Below are 17,989 nucleotides of genomic sequence, written 5' to 3'. Positions count from 1 at the left end.
CTTGGCCATCAATTTGGATACACCCCATAATCAGGGGTTGGTGTATAGTGCATCGACTAACTGTAACATATGTTTGGTGAAGGGTGGAATGCAGCTGAAGGTTCTTCTACATACTTATTTCAAAAAGCACAAAAAGTATCTACAAATGTTGAGTTATTTGGTACGCTGTGATCCAAGATTGTAATAAAAATACTGTGGCAGATTAATTGTTAAGGACAGGAATATTTTTGGTTTAAGGAGAGTTGTTATGCGTGGCAGAAGATACTAGCCCATAGATTAGATCTGAGCATTCTTACATTATGTGAAGGTCCTAGAGTGTCATGAAACCCTTAAGACAACAGTTCTTTACCTACGTAAATGATGTTGCATCTCAAGCTACAAGAGGCACTTTAGATGGAAGAGTGTGTGTGTGTGTGTGTGTGTGTGTGTGTGTGTGTGTGTGTGTGTGTGTGTGTGTGTGTGTGTGTGTGTGTGTGTGTGTGTCTATTCACTTCCCCAGAGCTTTGTCTATAACTTCAAGGTCTCGAGGATACACTTTCAAAGTTTCCATAGAGATAATGTGTTTGATAGAAAATTTGAGATGAGTATGACCAGTATTACAGCATGTGGCACCAATATTGTTAATGAATTTCAACAGTTGTCTCCCTTATTTTCTGATAGCTCTTTAAATTAATATTTTAATGCATATTTGAACAGTGGCCAAATACCTGTTTAAAATGTTCTTTTCCTAGTCCGTGGACTTCTCATTGTGAGTGAAAAAGTTTCACACAAATTTAACACACTATGTATTGCAGGTGTAATATGGCTTAAGCCTCATTATTAATGTTCTCGTATCTATGTTGTTGTCTTGAAAAATGTCATCAGGTACTTGGCGGAATGTTTTTGTATAATGGTCTATAATACACAAGATCAACATCTGCATCACTACTCTGCATTTCTCACATAAGTGCCTGGCAGAGGGTTCTGTGAAATACTTTCAGACCATTTCTCTAACTTTTGACACTCTAATAGCACATTGGAAAAATGAACACTTAAATCATTCTGTACAAGCTCTGACTTCTCTTATTTTATTATAATGATATTTCTCCCTATGTAGGTTGGTGACAGTAAAATGTTTTCACATTTGGAGGAGAAGTTGGTGATTGGAATTTCATGAAAAGATTTCCCCACAATGAAAATGCCTTTCTTTTAATGACTGCCATCAAATTTGTGTATCATATCCATGACACTTTCTCCCATATTCCGTGTTTAATGACTGCCATTAAATTCGTGTATCATATCCATGACACTCTCTCCTCCATTTCTTGATAATACAAAGTGAATTGCACATCTTTGAACTTTTTTGATGTTCTCCATCAATCCTGCGTGGTAAGGATCCCATCCAGCACACCAGTACTCTAGCATGGTTGAACAAGCATAGTGTAGACAATCTCTTTAGTAGACCTATTGTATCTTCTAAGTGTTGTGCCAGTAAAATATAGTCTTTGGTTTGCCTTCTGCACAACATTATCTGTGTGATCATTCTAACTTCATTTGTTTGTGATCGTAATTCATAGGTATTTAGCCAAATTGACACTGTTTAAATTTGCTTGATTTATTCTCTAATTGAAATTTAATGACTTTGTTTTTGTACTCATGTATGATGACCTCACACTTTTTCTTATTGAGAGACAATTGCCACTCTTTTTTCAGAAATCATGTCCAAACCAATTTGCAATTGGTTTTGATCTTCTGATGACTTTAGTAGATGGCAAATGACAGCATCATCTGCAGAAAATCTAAGAGGGCTGCTCAGATTATCTTCTAAATTTTTTATGTAATCTAGGAACAGCAGAGGACCTATAATGCTTCCTTGGGGAGTGACAGATATCACTTCTGTTTTACTAAATAATTTTCCATCGATTAATACAGACTGTAAATTTTCTGAGAGGATCCAGTCTCACATCTTAAGCAGTATTGTATAGGCATGCAATTTGATTAGAGGTCTCTAGTGAGAAATGGCATCAAAAGCCTCTAAAAATCTAGAAATATGGAATCAGTTTGAGATCCTCTGTTAATACCCATCATTGCTCTGTGTGAATAAAAGCTAGTTGTTTCGCAGTTTGTTCTGTTGTCTAAATAAATAAAATGTAACTCCAAAAATGAATCTTTTCATAATCCGGTTTTAATGCCTGTCATATTACTTTATTATTTGAGACTTTCCTCAATACAGATGATTCCCTTCAATGTAACAGTACACTTGGAACTTATTGCAATGAGTATTACACAAATACTAAGGAATAATTCTTCAAAATGTTCCTTCAGGTGGTTCAGTCTTGTGCATTCTCTTCTTCTGTACCAAATCTTCTCACTGTCTTATTACATTTTGGAGCAAGATAGTCATTAGTCATCCTCTTCTTCCTAATCCACCAGTTTCCCACCCCAGGATCATTTCTGGTCTTCTTGTTTCGTCCAGTCTTCTTACATGTCCATACCACTGTAATTTTCTTTGATCCATCACATCACACATTCCTTCTTCCACTTCCATTACCCTTATTGAGTCAGTGTTCCTTATAGGGTCTTTCCTTGAGATTCTTGCAGAGCTCCAGAAATCAATCTCTAAAGCTTTCAGCTTGTGTATATGTCTGATTGATTGTCCCAGTCTCTGACCCATGTAGGACTGTAACCTCTAATATTGACTTGAATAAGAGCCTTTTTTTCCTGTTCATCACATTTGTGCTCCATAAGATTGAATTGTGCATCCCAATAACATTGCTTCCAGCACTAATTCTTGCATTAATCTCTAAATTCAAATATCCCTCTTTTTCTAAAATGGACCCCCAGGTAGCAAAAATTGTTGATATATTTGATTTTTTTCCCTCTATGTACAGTTAATCCAGATGATTAGTAAAATATTCTGTCTGATGATGTTTAATTTGCAAATTAATCTTTCTAAGATGGATAGGATGTGTGCATGCTGTGTGCAGACATAGGAGGAACTGGCTGCAGTTTGTGAACAGCTGAATGTGCTGTTGGCTATAGTCGGTCACCTTCAGGCTGCTGCCTTGGGGTGTAGTAGTGGTACAGAATCTGGCATATCTCCTGTGACACCTCAGGTGTGACTTGTTTTTCCCATAGGCTCTAATTCCATGGCATCTCCTAGTGGACCCGACATGGTGGATCCGCTCTCACAGCAGTGTGAGTGGTGGGTGGTAACATGTTCGCCATGTGCGTGGTGTACAAGCAGAGCTAGCAACATACACCATCATTCCCAGAGGTGATTGTAGTCCTTTGGTCTGAAGCGGAACAGAGGGTCTCAATCAAAGGCTTCATTGAATAAAAAGTTCTCAGATTTCGAACCGCGTCAATTGCTTAAAACTACATGAGCTTTCGGCCAAGCACTCCTTGGCCATTGTCAAGTGGTGTGACTGCCAGTGGGCTGTTGGTGTGCCCTTATATATGCTAGCTGCTGGCTGTAACGTCACTGGTGCCTGTGACATTGCCATATATGGGCATGTTTTGAGTCGGCATTCGATGTGCCCTCTTCAACCGAGTGATCACTGGATCCCATGCAGCGCTGAGCTGCAAGCCACCGCCTCTATTCAGGGTGTTTGCGGTAATTTTTATTTCAATACCTTTCTTTATTAAACTGTCCCAGAAGCTGTTAGTGCGAGCCATGACAGAGCTATCGTCAAATTTTATGTGGTGACCGTTTTCTAACGCATGCTCAGCTAACGCAGATTTTTCTGGATAGCATAGGCAATATCATCTCTCATGTTCTTTCCTGCGATGTTCCACAGTGCGCACTGTTTGTCCGATGTACTTCTGGCTGAAACCTAAAGTAGAAGGCTCTGAGATGCTTAGCGAGTTGTGGAACATATATTGGAAAGACAGATTAGGAGCCATGGGAATGGGAGTGTTCATTGCAGTTACCAAAAATATTGCCTCTATTGAGGTTAAAGTTGAGGTGGGAATGAAGTCATCTTGTCACATATAAAAGGTGTAGGTGAAACTAAGTTAATTGCTGGATTTTTTACCAGCCATCCTATTCTGCTGTGACAGTTTTAGAGTCATTCAAAGAAGGTCTATGGTCAATAGCAAGTTAATGCCCAGATCAAGCAATACTAGTTGGAGGTATCTTTAACCTGCCAAGTATATACTGGGATGTCTAAAGTTTAATAACAAAATTCAGCAGAGGCTGAGGAAGAAGAGGCTGCTGCACTCTAGATTCAAAAGCGGGTGCACAAATAACAAGAGAAGGTTAGTAGAGATTTATGCATCTGTGAAAAGATCTATGCGCTAAGCACACAACAGCTACCACCATCACACCTTAGCAAAACATCTGGCAGAGAACCCAAGAAAATTTTGCTCATATGTGACATCGCTAAGCGGTTCTAAGGCTTCTATTTAGTCCCTTATTGACCAGTCTAATGTGGCAGTTGAAGATAGCAAAACAAAAGATTAAGTTTTAAATTTCACATTCAAGAAATTGTTCACACAGGAGAACCATACAAACATACCATCATTTGACCATTGGACAGACTCCTGTATGGATGACATAGAAATAAGTATAACTGGTATACAGAAACAACTGAAATATTTGAAAACAAATAAATCACCAGGCCTGGATGAAATCCCAGTTTGATTCTACAAAGAGTATGTATGGCATTGGTCCCTTACCTAGCTTGCATTTATAATGAATCTCTCACCCAGCACAAAGTCCTAAGCAACTGGAAAATAGTGCTGGTGACTGCAGTATGTAAGAAAGGTGAAAGAACAGACTCACAAAATTACAGACCAATATCCCTAATGTCTATTTGCTGTAGAATCATGAATATATTCTCAGTTCGAATATAATAAACTTTCTTGAGACTGAGAAGCTTATGTCCACAAATAAGCATGATTTTGGAAAGCATCACTCATGCTAAACTCAGCTTGCTCTTTTCTCATGTGAGGTACTGAGAATCAAGAATGAAGGGGAACGGGCAGGTTCCATATTTCTAGATTTCCAGAAAGCATTTGACACGGTGCCCCACTGCAGGCTGTTAATGAAGATATGAGCATATGGAATAAGTTCACAGATATGTGATTTGAAGACTTCTTGAATAATAGAACCCTGTATGTTGTCCTTGATGGCAAGTGTTCATCAGAGACAAGAGTATTGTCAGGAGTGCCCCAGGCAAGCATGGTAGGACCACTATTGTTCTCTATATACATAAATGAATTGGCAGACAGACTGGGCAACAATCTATGGTTGTTCGCTGATGATACCATGGTGTACAGTAAGGTGTCAAAGTGGAGTGACTGTACGAAGATGCAAGATGACTTAGACAAAATTTCCAGTTGGTGTGATGAATGGCAGCTAGCTCTAAATTTGGAAAAATGTAAGTTAATGTGGGTGAGTAGTAAGAACAAACCTATAATGTTTCAATACAGTATTACTAGTGTCCTGCTTGACACAGTCAAGTCATTTAAATATCTGGGCATAATGTTGCAAAGCAATATGAGGTGGAAGAAGCATGTGAAAACTGTCGTAGGGAAGGCAAATCGTCGATTTCAGTTTATTGGGAGAATTTTCTGTTGCGGTGTGAAAATATTGTCTATACTTGTGTTGCAACCCTAAAGTGTGGGTGCACATATTCAAAAAGTGGACAATACATGTGCCTCCTTGGCCAGCCTAGGGAGGTGGCCCTCGCAACCTGAACAGACTGCACTGTGTCATGTGCACAATAGCTCAACATAAACCTGGCACGCCAGGCCCCTGGCCTTACTTATATTTACTTGCTTATTGCAAGCTCACCTACATGACTGTATACTGATGTGTTCTATAGTTATGAGATTTTGTTTGATTCTATACTATACCCACTGTTACTGTGAATCTCTTCATGTTGAAACAGAATAAAACTTGGCTGGTTTTACTTCTGGTATTGTGTCTGTACAATGTTACACCATACCTGGTGAGATGGATGGTGTTCTACTTCATGCATTTCATTTCTTTGGTTCAATATACAGCCAACATGTCAGTGGAAGAAATTCTTCAGTCTCTTGTTGAACAACGGAGCTCTCACCGACCAGAAGCATGATCTTGCCTTGTCACTAAACAATTTTTCAGTCTCTAGTTTGATGAACTGTGTCAATTACTCTCTAATTATCACTGCTAATGTACTCGTGTTGTTGAGTTCTGCCTTTGTCAAAAGTGGCTGCAACAGCTGTACAGATCTTGAGCAGCAGAACTTCATGGGCTTAGCAATCATTGCCAGTTACTGAGGCCCACCAGGAATCATATGCTGCTTCACTGTTCCAAGCAGCAGCAGCAGTCAGCATGACAACAGCAGCCTCACTCTCTTTTCATTATAATTTGTTCTTACTTTTTCTGTTTTATCATTCAGCCACTGAGTGGATGCATTCCTTTTTTTTCTTTTATTGCTGTTTCTGTTTCTTCTGACCACAATTCTGCTTTTTGCTTGTGGTTGTTTTCCTGCATGCTGAGCACCTGTGCATTGGTCACTATGTATTCATACATATCTTTTGTATCTCCTTCAAAGGATTCATCCAACATCCTCCCCATTTTTGTAGCAAATAATGTTGTTATACTTTTATAATGTAGTTGTTGATATTTTGTAAATATTTATTGTCATCCTTCTGTGATTCATTTTTATAGCACTAACATTATGCTTTCTTATTGTTTCCCTTAGCCATAAAATTTCAGTTTTAGTAAATAGTGGTCTGATCCACAATGGGCTCATCTATAAGCTGTTACTGCCAAGTATATTTGTGAATGTATTTGTGTTCAGAAAATGTTGACAATTTTTAGATCAGATATTTCACAAATTCCTATCTCTCATTTTCCATTGTCATTATATACTGCTTCTTCATGTTTATCTCTATTCTACATGATTCCTTGATTCCTAGTCTTGCATTTGTCTCCCATAATAATCAGTGCCTTTCTTCCTGTAAATTTTTCTGTAGTCTCTCAGACTTGTCCAGCCCCCCTGCGGGTCCGGGGATTAGAATAGGCCCGCGGTATTCCTGCCTGTCGTAAGAGGCGACTAAAAGGAGTCCATCCCCCTCACGGGGGTAGTTCGCGCCTGCGTCCGGAGACGGACGGTTCCACGACCTATCATCGTGGTCCTTTTGGTTTTTTCACTTCTCGTTTCTTCCTTCCTTTTGTTGGTTCCTTTCTTTGCTCTTCTCCACCTCACTGTCTTCCTTACTCTTTCCCTTACCTTCTCATTGCCTTTTTCTCCTTGCCTTCTCATTGCATTCTTCTCCTTGCCTTCTTCTCCTTGCCTTCTCATTGCCTTCTTCCCCTTGCTTTCTCATTGCCTTCTTCTCCTTGCCTTCTCTGGTCTCCGCCTCGGCGTTTGAGACAGTCTGTCCTTTCTCCCTCTCTCTCTTCTTTTTCCTCTTCTTCCTTCCTCCCTGTGCGTGCCTGAAGGCCGACCCACGCGTTCGCACTCGTAGCCGGTGACGGGGTAACGCGTAAGTCCCCGCCCTGGGTAGACATGTAAGGCATGCGCGTACCCCCTGGTAAAGGCCAGGCCCGGGGAGGGGTGATTGCCTGAGCTGATACCTTCTGACCATGCCGATTGGTCCCTCCGTCTGTTTCTCGGGAGGTGTGACCTGAGGTGTAAACATTCACCTAAGGCGGGAGTGCCCTCTGAGAGGGTCCCCACAAGGAAGGAGCGCGCCATCGGAGACGCTGGCAATCATGGGGGATTCCTCCGCAATGGATTCTACTCCATCTCTTTCGACTTCGACCCAAAAACGGAAACGTGACCAGCCAACAGTGACAAAAGTACTACCGCCTGCCCCACAGTTCCTCGTAGTTTCTCGAACTGAGGACGGAAAGGATTTTTCCTCTGTCAACCCATTCATTATTCAGAAGGGCGTAGATACCATAGCCGGATCTGTCAAATCCTGTACCAGGTTGCGTAACGGCACCTTATTACTAGAAACTGAGAGTGCCTTTCAGGCACAAAAACTGCTTCGGGCCACCCTCCTGTAGACGTTCCCTGTCCGGGTGGAGGCCCACCGAACTTTGAATTCGTCTCGTGGTGTGGTCTATACTGGCTCCCTCGACGGATTGACTGACGAGGAGCTTCAATCATTCCTCGCTGAGCAGGGCGTGACGGCTGTCCATAGGGTCATGAAAAAGGTCAACAATGACCTTGTACCGACCCGGACAATTTTCTTGACCTTCGATAGTGTTAAGCTGCCATCGCGCATCAAGGCGGGCTACGAGGTTATTTCTGTTCGCCCCTATATCCCGACACCTACGTGCTGCTACCAGTGTCAGCGTTTCAATCACACTCGACAGTCTTGTTCCAATGCGGCTAAATGTGTCACCTGTGGCAGGGATGCCCATGAGGGTGACTGTCCACCTCCGTCTCCTCGTTGTGTGAACTGTCAGGGTGACCATGCCGCATCCTCCCGCGACTGTCCTGTCTATAAGGAAGAACGCTGTATCCAGGAAATTCGGGTCAAAGAGAAAGTGTCCACCTCGGCTGCTCGCAAGCTATTGGCTAGTAGGAAGCCCACGCTGCTCCCAGCGGGGAAATACAGTACTGTCCTCGCCTCTCCTCGGACTACCCGGGAGGTAGCAACCCAGACATGCGATCTGACCTTCAGCACCACGGTCGTCCGTTCGGCCAGTGCTAAGATCGCGCGGTCGACGTCTCCTCTTCCTCCCATCACCCCACAGACACGAGCACCTTCCTCAGCTTCTGCTAAGACGAAGACACCGAAGTCAGATGCACGGGCCTTCAAGAAGGAACCATCCCGTGCAGACTTCCTCCGTACCTCGACCTCCCAGCCTTCGACCGGTACTTCCACTACACGTCCTTCCAAAAAGGCGCATAGGAAGCACAGTTCTCCTTCCCCGCCACGGCGCATTTCTTCTCTTGCGCCACCCAGCGGCTGCCGCCCCAGGCCGTCATCCGTTTCGCCTGGCCGCACCGCTGGTCGCCGTACATCTGGCCGTTCACTGGCGGAGGAAGCTCCCCCTCCCGGCCATCCTCCCGAGATGGCCGATGACCCTATAGACCCAATGGACGATGACTGTCCGCCTACTGATAGCGGTGGCAGTGCTCGCTCGAAGCCAGGCCCTAAGCGGCCTTCGAGGTGACCACTTCTCTCATCTTTCTTTTCTTACGATGGCACTTATTCACTGGAATATTCGCAGCATTCGCTCCAACCGAGAGGACTTGAAGTTGCTGCTCCGCTTGCACCGTCCGCTTGCCGTAGCCCTCCAGGAAACGAAGCTACGCCCATGCGCTCAAATTGCCTTGGCACACTACACCTCTGTGCGTTTTGACCTACCCCCTGTGGTAGGTATCCCAGCGCATGGAGGGGTTATGTTGCTGGTCCGGGATGATATTTACTACGATCCCATCACGTTGCACACCGGCCTGCAGGCAGTTGCCATCCGCATTACTCTCCCCACTTTTACGTTTTCCTTTTGTACCGTTTACACTCCATCGTCATCTGCCATTACCAGGGCAGACGTGATGCAACTTATTGCTCAGCTACCTGCACCATTTTTGTTAACTGGAGACTTCAATGCCCACCATCCCCTTTGGGGCTCTCCAGCATCCTGCCCGAGGGGCTCCTCGTTAGCAGACCTTTTCAACCAACTCGATCTTGTCTGCCTCAATACTGGCGCCCCTACTTTTCTTTCGGACACATCTCACACCTATTCCCATTTAGACCTCTCTATATGTACTCCCCAACTTGCACGCCGGTTTGAGTGGTATGCACTTTCTGATACATTTCGAGCGACCACTTCCCGTGTGTTATCCATCTCCTGCAGCAGCATACCCCCTCTCCGTGCTTCTCTAATTGGACCATCTCCAAGGCAGACTGGGGGCTCTTCTCTTCCAGGGCGACCTTTCAGGATCAAACCTTTACAAGCTGCGATCGTCAGGTCGCACACCTCACGGAAGTCATTCTCGCTGCTGCTGAATATTCCATCCCTCACCCTCCTTCTTCTCCACGTCGCGTACCGGTCCCCTGGTGGACCGCAGCATGTAGAGACGCTTTACGTGCTCGTCGACGTGCTTTACGCACTTTTAAACGCCACCCTACAGTGGCGAATTGTATCAATTATAAACGATTACGTGCTCAGTGTCGTCGTATTATCAAAGAAAGCAAGAAATCCAGCTGGGCTGCTTTCACAAGCACCTTCAACAGTTTTACTACTCCTTCTTCTGTTGTCTGGGGTAGCCTGCGCCGGCTATCTGGCACTAAGGTCCACTCACCAGTTTCTGGCTTGAAGGTCGCGAATGACGTCCTTGTGGCCCCTGAGGCTGTCTCCAATGCCTTCGGCCGCTTTTTCGCAGAGGTTTCGAGCTCCGCTCATTACCACCCTGCCTTCCTCCCCCGCAAACAGGCAGAGGAGGCTAGGCCACCTAACTTCCGCTCCTCGAATTGTGAAAGTTATAATGCCCCATTCACCATGCGGGAACTCGAAAACGCACTTGGCCGATCACGGTCCTCTGCTCCAGGGCCAGATTCTATTCATATTCAGATGCTGAAGAACCTTTCTCCTGCGGGTAAAGGTTTTCTTCTTCGTACATACAATCGCATCTGGATTGGGGGACATGTTCCCGCATGCTGGCGCGAGTCTATTGTTGTCCCGATTCCTAAGCCGGGGAAGGACAAGCACTTGCCTTCCAGTTATCGACCTATCTCGCTTACCAGCTGTGTCTGTAAAGTGATGGAGCGAATGGTTAACTCTCGATTGGTTTGGCTGCTCGAGTCTCGACGCCTACTTACCAATGTACAATGTGGATTTCGTAGGCGCCGCTCTGCTGTTGACCATCTGGTTACCTTGTCGACCTTCATTATGAATAACTTCTTGCGGAAGCGCCCGACCGCGGCTGTGTTCTTTGATTTGGAGAAGGCTTACGACACCTGTTGGAAGGCGGGCATCCTCCGCACCATGCATACATGGGGCCTTCGCGGTCGCCTCCCTCTTTTTATTCGTTCCTTTTTAATGGATCGCCAGTTCAGGGTACGTGTGGGTTCTGTCCTGTCCGACACCTTTCGCCAGGAGAATGGGGTGCTTCAGGGCTCAGTTTTGAGCGTCGCTCTCTTCGCCATCGCGATCAATCCAATAATGGATTGCCTCCCAGCTGATGTATCAGGCTCCCTTTTCGTGGACGATTTTACCATCTATTGCAGCGCGCAGTGTACACGTGTCCTGGAGCGCTGTCTTCAGCGTTCTCTTGACCGTCTTTACTCCTGGAGTGTCGCCAATGGCTTCCGTTTTTCTGCCGAGAAGACGGTCTGTATTAACTTCTGGCGATACAAAGAGTTTCTCCCACCGTCCTTAAGACTCGGTCCCGTTGCTCTCCCAATTGTGGAGACAACCAAATTTTTAGGCCTTACATTTGACAGGAAACTTAGCTGGTCTCCACATGTGTCATATTTGGCCGCCCGTTGTACCCGTTCTTTAAATGTCCTCCGTGTTCTCAGTGGTCTGTCGTGGGGAGCGGATCGAACCGTCTTACTTCGTCTATATCGGTCGATCGTCCGCTCCAAGCTGGATTATGGGAGCTTCGTATACTCCTCTGCACGGCCATCCATCTTACGCCGCCTCAACTCCATACAACATCGGGGTTTACGACTTGCGATCGGAGCATTTTATACCAGTCCCGTAGAGAGTCTTCATGCTGACGCTGGCGAATTGCCACTCACCTACCGGCGCGATATACTGCTTTGTCGGTATGCCTGTCGGCTACTGTCAATGCCCGACCATCCGTCTTATCGTTCCTTTTTTGACGACTCTCTTGACCGTCAATACGGGTTGTATGTCTCTGCCCTGCTACCCCCTGGCGTTCGCTTTCGTCGCCTCCTTCAACACCTTACTTTTTCCCTCCCTGCAACCTTTCGAGTGGGCGAGAGCCGCACGCCACCTTGGCTCCAGGCTCAGGTCCGCATTCACCTTGACCTCAGCTCGCTCCCAAAAGAGGTCACCCCCGGTTCGGTCTACCACTCCCGTTTTTTGGAACTTCGTTCGAAGTTCATCGACACGACTTTCATTTATACAGATGGCTCTAAGACCAATGACGGGGTCGGGTGTTCCTTTATTGTCGAGGCACAAAGTTTCAAATACCGGCTCCATGGCCATTGTTCGGTCTTCACAGCTGAGCTCTTTGCCCTCTACCAGGCTGTTCTTTACATCTGCCGCCACCGACATTCTGCTTATGTCATCTGCTCAGATTCCCTGAGCGCCATCCAGAGCCTCAGTGATCCGTACCCGGTTCACCCTTTTGTACACTGGATCCAACGCTCTCTTCAGCAGCTGGTGGACGTCGGTACGCCGGTTAGCTTTATGTGGGTTCCTGGCCATGTCGGTATCCCTGGGAACGAAGCTGCAGATGCCGCGGCCAAGGCTGCGGTCCTCCAGCCTCGGACAGCTTCTTGTTGTGTCCCTTCGTCCGATTTTAGCAGGGTCATTTGTCGGCGCGTTGTGTCGCTGTGGCATGCCGATTGGGCTGCACTTACCGACAACAAGCTTCGGGCCTTAAAACCTCTTCCCGTGGCTTCGACGTCCTCCTCACGCCCTTCTCCGCGGGAGGAGGTCGTTTTAGCAAGGTTACGAATTGGACACTGCCGGTTCAGCCATCGCCATCTGCTGACGGCTGCGCCGGCTCCGTTCTGCCCATGTGGGCACTTGCTGATGGTTAGACACATTTTAATGTCCTGTCCAGATCTTAACACACTGCGCCTCGATCTTAACCTGCCTAATACTTTAGATGCCATTTTAGCGGATGACCCACGAGCAGCTGCTCGTGTTCTTTGTTTTATCAATTTGACAAACCTCGCTAAGGACATTTGATGATGTTTTTTAGTCCTATGCCTGTCAGTCTGTCTTTTATTGTGTTTTCCCTTTTAGTTGTTGTTGTCAACTTGTGCCTCGCGGTGCATTCTTAGAGTAGTCAGGGCGCTAATGACCACTGAAGTTGAGCGCCCGAAAACCACAAAAAAAAAAAAAAAAAAAAAAAAAAAAAAAGACTTGTCCAGAAACCACCTTTCTTCTGGTCTTTTGCATGAGTGAATATTCTCCAGTAATCACTTTCTCTTTATCATACTTGAATCTCTTGCTTTGTCCCTTACTGCTTTTGGTACCCCATTACAAATGTGTAATAATTGCTAGTTTTGGTCCACCCTGGGCATTTATTTCCCTTGTAAAGAGCATATCTAGCAAACATTCCCCTACCTGCCACCTGGGGAGACACCCAATGGAAGACTAATGACTCCACATGGCAGCCATTAATTATAAATAGTGTTCATAATAGGTAGTAAACTTTGAATTATTTATGCAAAGATGTATTTTCCATCTTACTGTATACTGCTTTACCAATGATGAAACCTTGTGATGTGCACCTATAGATCTATACCAGTTATCTACTTTTTCCTATGTTTCTTCATCAGTAACTCAATTTTTTTTAACATTTCTTTCCTGTCCAGATGTACGTGGCACCAAATAGTAGCCTGTCATACATAACTGCACCTGCCCCTTTCTCTGTTCCGATATTTGTGTTATCTTTGATTACATATTAAATGAGGTGAGGATAGGGGATGATCACTTGATAGAATTTACTCAAATGTGTACAGGTGACTGGTTGTTAGAAAGCCACACCATTTTATCTTCTGATGGACTGCTGTACATATATGACGAACCTTTGACTTATTTGCTTAATTTTCTGCATCCATTCCAAAATATATTATGCACTGGATGATGTATTTTGACACAAATTCATTGGATTTACATGTTTTTAGGTGCTGTGTGTTGAATACTGTATAGCAGATGAAATGCAGCATTTGAGGAAGTCTACAATAAACAGATTACCAAACTACAAGAAAGTCTAATTATCTGAATTGTTTACATGTGAATATGTAATTCTTAATAAAGAGTGATGTTGAAAATATAATAATAATAATAATAATAATAATAATAATAATAATAATAATAATAATAATAATAATAATAATAATAATATATATGTATTAATAAATATTAAGATGTGAACAATGTTTCGGAGTGTACTACACCATATGAGCCAAAACTGTCATGTCATTGTTTGCTGCCAGTTGTTAGTTAGTGGAATTAGAGTAGAAATCTCTTTAAATTGAAGGTAAATGTGAAAGGATAGAGTTAAGGTTTGCACATGTTTCAAAACTACAGAAATATCAAGCCTCTTAGAAAATATAGAAATTACTGTTAAGGTATTCATCCATTCATTCAAAGGAGATCAGCACAAATTTCTGAATGAAATAAGAATAACTAAAAACTATAACTTTTGTAGCTTATTATTATTATCATTATTCCTATTACTTTTAATATTTGTATCTCTGAACAGTAATTACCTAGATTTAGTCATAGGTTTCTGGGAAAATTTTTGCCAATGTAGCTCATCTAACATCTTTATGTTTATTTGAACAAGTGAAATGTTTAAATGTTTGTAAAAGGAAGTAATAAAGCAAAACAAGTGGAAAAAGTGAAAACTTTACAGAAATTTTCAGTTCTTCAAGTATTTACATGTCACTGTGTCTTACTATTGCTGTTACTGGGTTATTCTAAGTAGGTACTCATGCAGTTACATAATATAGAATCAGAAAATTCAAAATTGAACTATTCTTATTTAATATTTTAACTTTTGCTAGTCACTCAGAAAACCTATTTTCATTTTATGCTGTATCTGTGTCTTTAGTGGAGGATTCTAATACTCTTGTGGGAAACATCAACCCGCAATAAGTACAATAAGTACTGGTTGGTATTGAAGACATACACTTTAACACACAATGGGATATGTATGAGACATTAGAATAGAAATTGCTCAAACGGAACATGCCAGTCCACAAGGGGGGAAGACAGAGAGTCTAAAAAACAAGATATTTGACACTTCACTGCTTTAGAGATAGATTTTAACCCTTGCCCCCCCCCCTCCCTCCCTTCCTCACAGAGTAGATTTCCTGGAATGAATGGCTATTTGTGTCACACAACTCTAGCAGTCCTAGAGCAGGTTGGTAGTAACACCAGAGAAGCTGATTGAGTGTCAGATGCAGACTGGTCTGGTGATGGCATATTCTTGGCGGCAACATTGGCATGAACTGTAGGTACTGGGTGATGGTAGGGGCCCAACTCAGTGCATTGTCCTCTTGGAGCAGTTAGGGCAGTTTGACACATTCCAAGAAAACTGCGGTGGGTTTGTCATTAACTATCTTCATCACAATGAGTTTGTTCCATAACAGTACAGGATAAGGACCCGTGTAAGGTGCTTGCAATGGAGCATCGACAGAATCAGTATGTAACAGAACATGAGAATATGTACGTAGATCCTTGTATATAAAGATATCAGGGTCCAAATACCAGAATGCCAGAGAAGGACTTAATTTGGATATGATATTCTTGACTTGTTGCAATAAGAATGAAGGGTCCCGCAGTGAGTGGTCATGTTGCTGTTTGAAAAATTCTGAAGGGAGTCCGAGTGATTCACAGTACATGAACTCTATTGTAGGAGCTCCAATGCTGGGTTTAGTTGCAGCATGCACCAGTAGTCCCAGTAACTTCAGTGGCACGGCAGATAGCCATGAAGAGCTATGGCACATGAGGGAACATTTTTAAAGTATGACATTCTACTGTCCCATTACTTGCTGAAATACCCATAAGAGGCACTACTTCTGTGCAGCATTAGCGGAAAAAGAATTATTCAGAACCTTGTAGAGGAGTGAGAGGCCCTACCAAGTTGATAAGGATGTGTGCAAACTGTTGTGTAGGCTCACTGAAAGAACCAATAGGTTCCAGATGAGGTGCCCCACCCTAGCCATTTAGCAAATACAAATAAATAAATACAAATGTTTTATTCCATCTTTAAGCACTTTTACATGCAATTGGTGTCATAAGTGTTAACACAATGATAATAACATAAACTTGAAAAAATATCATTAACTACAATATAGTAATCCAAGATAAATACAATACATATTTATGCAACCCTTGCCAGTCTTTAGCAATGGTCTGCTATCATGTTTGATACCTGGCATTGCATATCTATTGGTCCCCATTCAGATTGTGCAATCAGCCGTGAAAGTGTGAGTCCCTGGATAGAATAGAAAACCTGTTTTGGGAAAATCATTAGAACAAATGGGGAATTAGCATTTCAAAAGTTTCACACTACACTAAGGAATTATCCATTGGAAGGTTCTGTAGCTGCAACCCAGTGTGGTCCCTGATAAGCTCTTGTAATGCCAGACCACTGTTGTTCTCTTCTTCCTGAAGGTCCTCCTCCTCCTTTGTCTTCTTCTTGCTCATCTTGATAGCATATCTAGATGTGACGCAAGGACCCAGCGCCTGCGGCTGCCCCCCACCACGCGACGCCGTGCCAATTCCTCTTGCTCCTCATTGGCACAATCGGCGCCAAGGATGCAGAGAAGCCCACATGGTCCAGTGGCTATAAAGATCCGGATGAGACGTGAAACCAACACTTCTCCTGAAGATAGCAAGTAAGAAACTAGCTGAAATGTTCCTGTAGAACAGCGCATTGCTGAGAAAGCCTGCATTCTTATATATGAACCAACAAGTGAAGTACGGACTCATTGATATTGAAGACACATACATTACTAGCACCAAATGAAAAATACGTTAAACACTCCAACAGAAATTACTCAAATGAAACTTGCCAAGAAACAAGGTGGTGAGACAGAGAGCCTAAAAACAAAGATATTTTACACATGATTGCTTCATAGACTGTTTTTGACTAATTGTCACCACATTCTTAGGTAGCTGCATTAAACTAGAAGAAAACTTGTTAAGATTCTGGTGGTTCAAAAGTTTTCTTCCCTAACATTGAGCCAACAAGAGGAGGAGAGTAATAATCCAGTTCAGTCTAAAACAATGAATGTAGTATTTCAGACCAAGCATAGTGAAAATTATAAATGTTAATATAAATGGAAAGACTATTAAAGAAGTAACCAGCACAAATTTTCTAGGAACTATAATAGACAAACATTTGGCATGGGGGAGCACATAGATGCGCTGTGTAAAAAGATGAACAAACAGATCTTCATCATGCATAAAAGAGCTAAGACTGTGGATGATAAAGTCCTCAGATCAATGTATTATGGACTTATCTTCCCACATTTGTCTTATTCAGTTCATACATGGGGAAGTGTACAAACTGGCTACTTAAAAAGAATATTCACAATTCAGAAAAGGGCAGTGGGATGCATTGCAAAAATACCACCAAGACAGACCTGTAGGCAAGCTTTTGTACACTATAATATTATGACAGTATATTCACTGTACATATACCAAAGCATAATGGCGGTAAGGTCAAGCGATAAACACCTCCTAAATAAAGATGTACACAAACACGGTACAAGAGGAAATGAAAATTACTACATGATAAACAGAAATCTAAAACTGTCTGACTGCCCCTGAAGAAGCAGGCAAAAGGTTTTTTAATAAACTCCCCAAAATCATTAAAAAAGAAACAGACCTAAAATGTTTTAAAAATCAGTTGAAACTATATCTCACAGAGAAATGTATATAAAGTTTGAGTGAATGCTAAGATTGTGTTTAAATATGTTATATCATTACTGAAATGTGCCTTTAAAAATTATCATTTCTGTATGTTGTTTGGATTTGTGTGTATATATAATGTGAAACATGTAATAACTTTGTATGCTTATGGACTATTTCTGTTTAATTATTTTTTTCATTTATATATAATGAAATCAAGTTTGATGTTAACAGACTATTGTATGACACACCCAATACTCTCAGCTGGATTTTCAGCTGGAGTCCATGGGCAAAGAATAAATAAATAAATAAATAAATAAATAAAACTTTTTGACCAGAAATTTGGCTCTGTTCAAAGAGAGTAACTTATGAGCAAGCACAATGTTTCATCCTCTCACTTTTCTCAACACCATGAACAACAACAACAACATGATCATAATGCTACACTATTTCAAAAATTATTTGCTGACAGCAAATTCT

The 17,989-nt window shown here is 42.8% G+C and overlaps 1 long non-coding RNA gene across 1 annotated transcript in view; it reads left to right on the top strand.

Moving 5' to 3' along the window:
• The window catches only part of LOC124556679, a 42,122-nt gene extending 28,215 nt beyond the window's left edge, over positions 1–13,907 (top strand). The window contains exon 3 of the long non-coding RNA XR_006968658.1: positions 13,768–13,907. This is a non-coding gene — a long non-coding RNA (uncharacterized LOC124556679). The remainder of the gene's footprint in view (positions 1–13,767) is intronic.
• The last annotated feature ends 4,082 nt before the right edge of the window (positions 13,908–17,989 follow it).

The sequence above is a fragment of the Schistocerca americana genome, chromosome X (assembly GCF_021461395.2).
Source record: "Schistocerca americana isolate TAMUIC-IGC-003095 chromosome X, iqSchAmer2.1, whole genome shotgun sequence".
NCBI classification, from domain to species: Eukaryota; Metazoa; Arthropoda; class Insecta; order Orthoptera; family Acrididae; genus Schistocerca; species Schistocerca americana.
The sequence above is the reverse complement of the archived record's forward strand: the minus strand, read 5'-3'. Positions and strand labels throughout refer to the sequence as shown.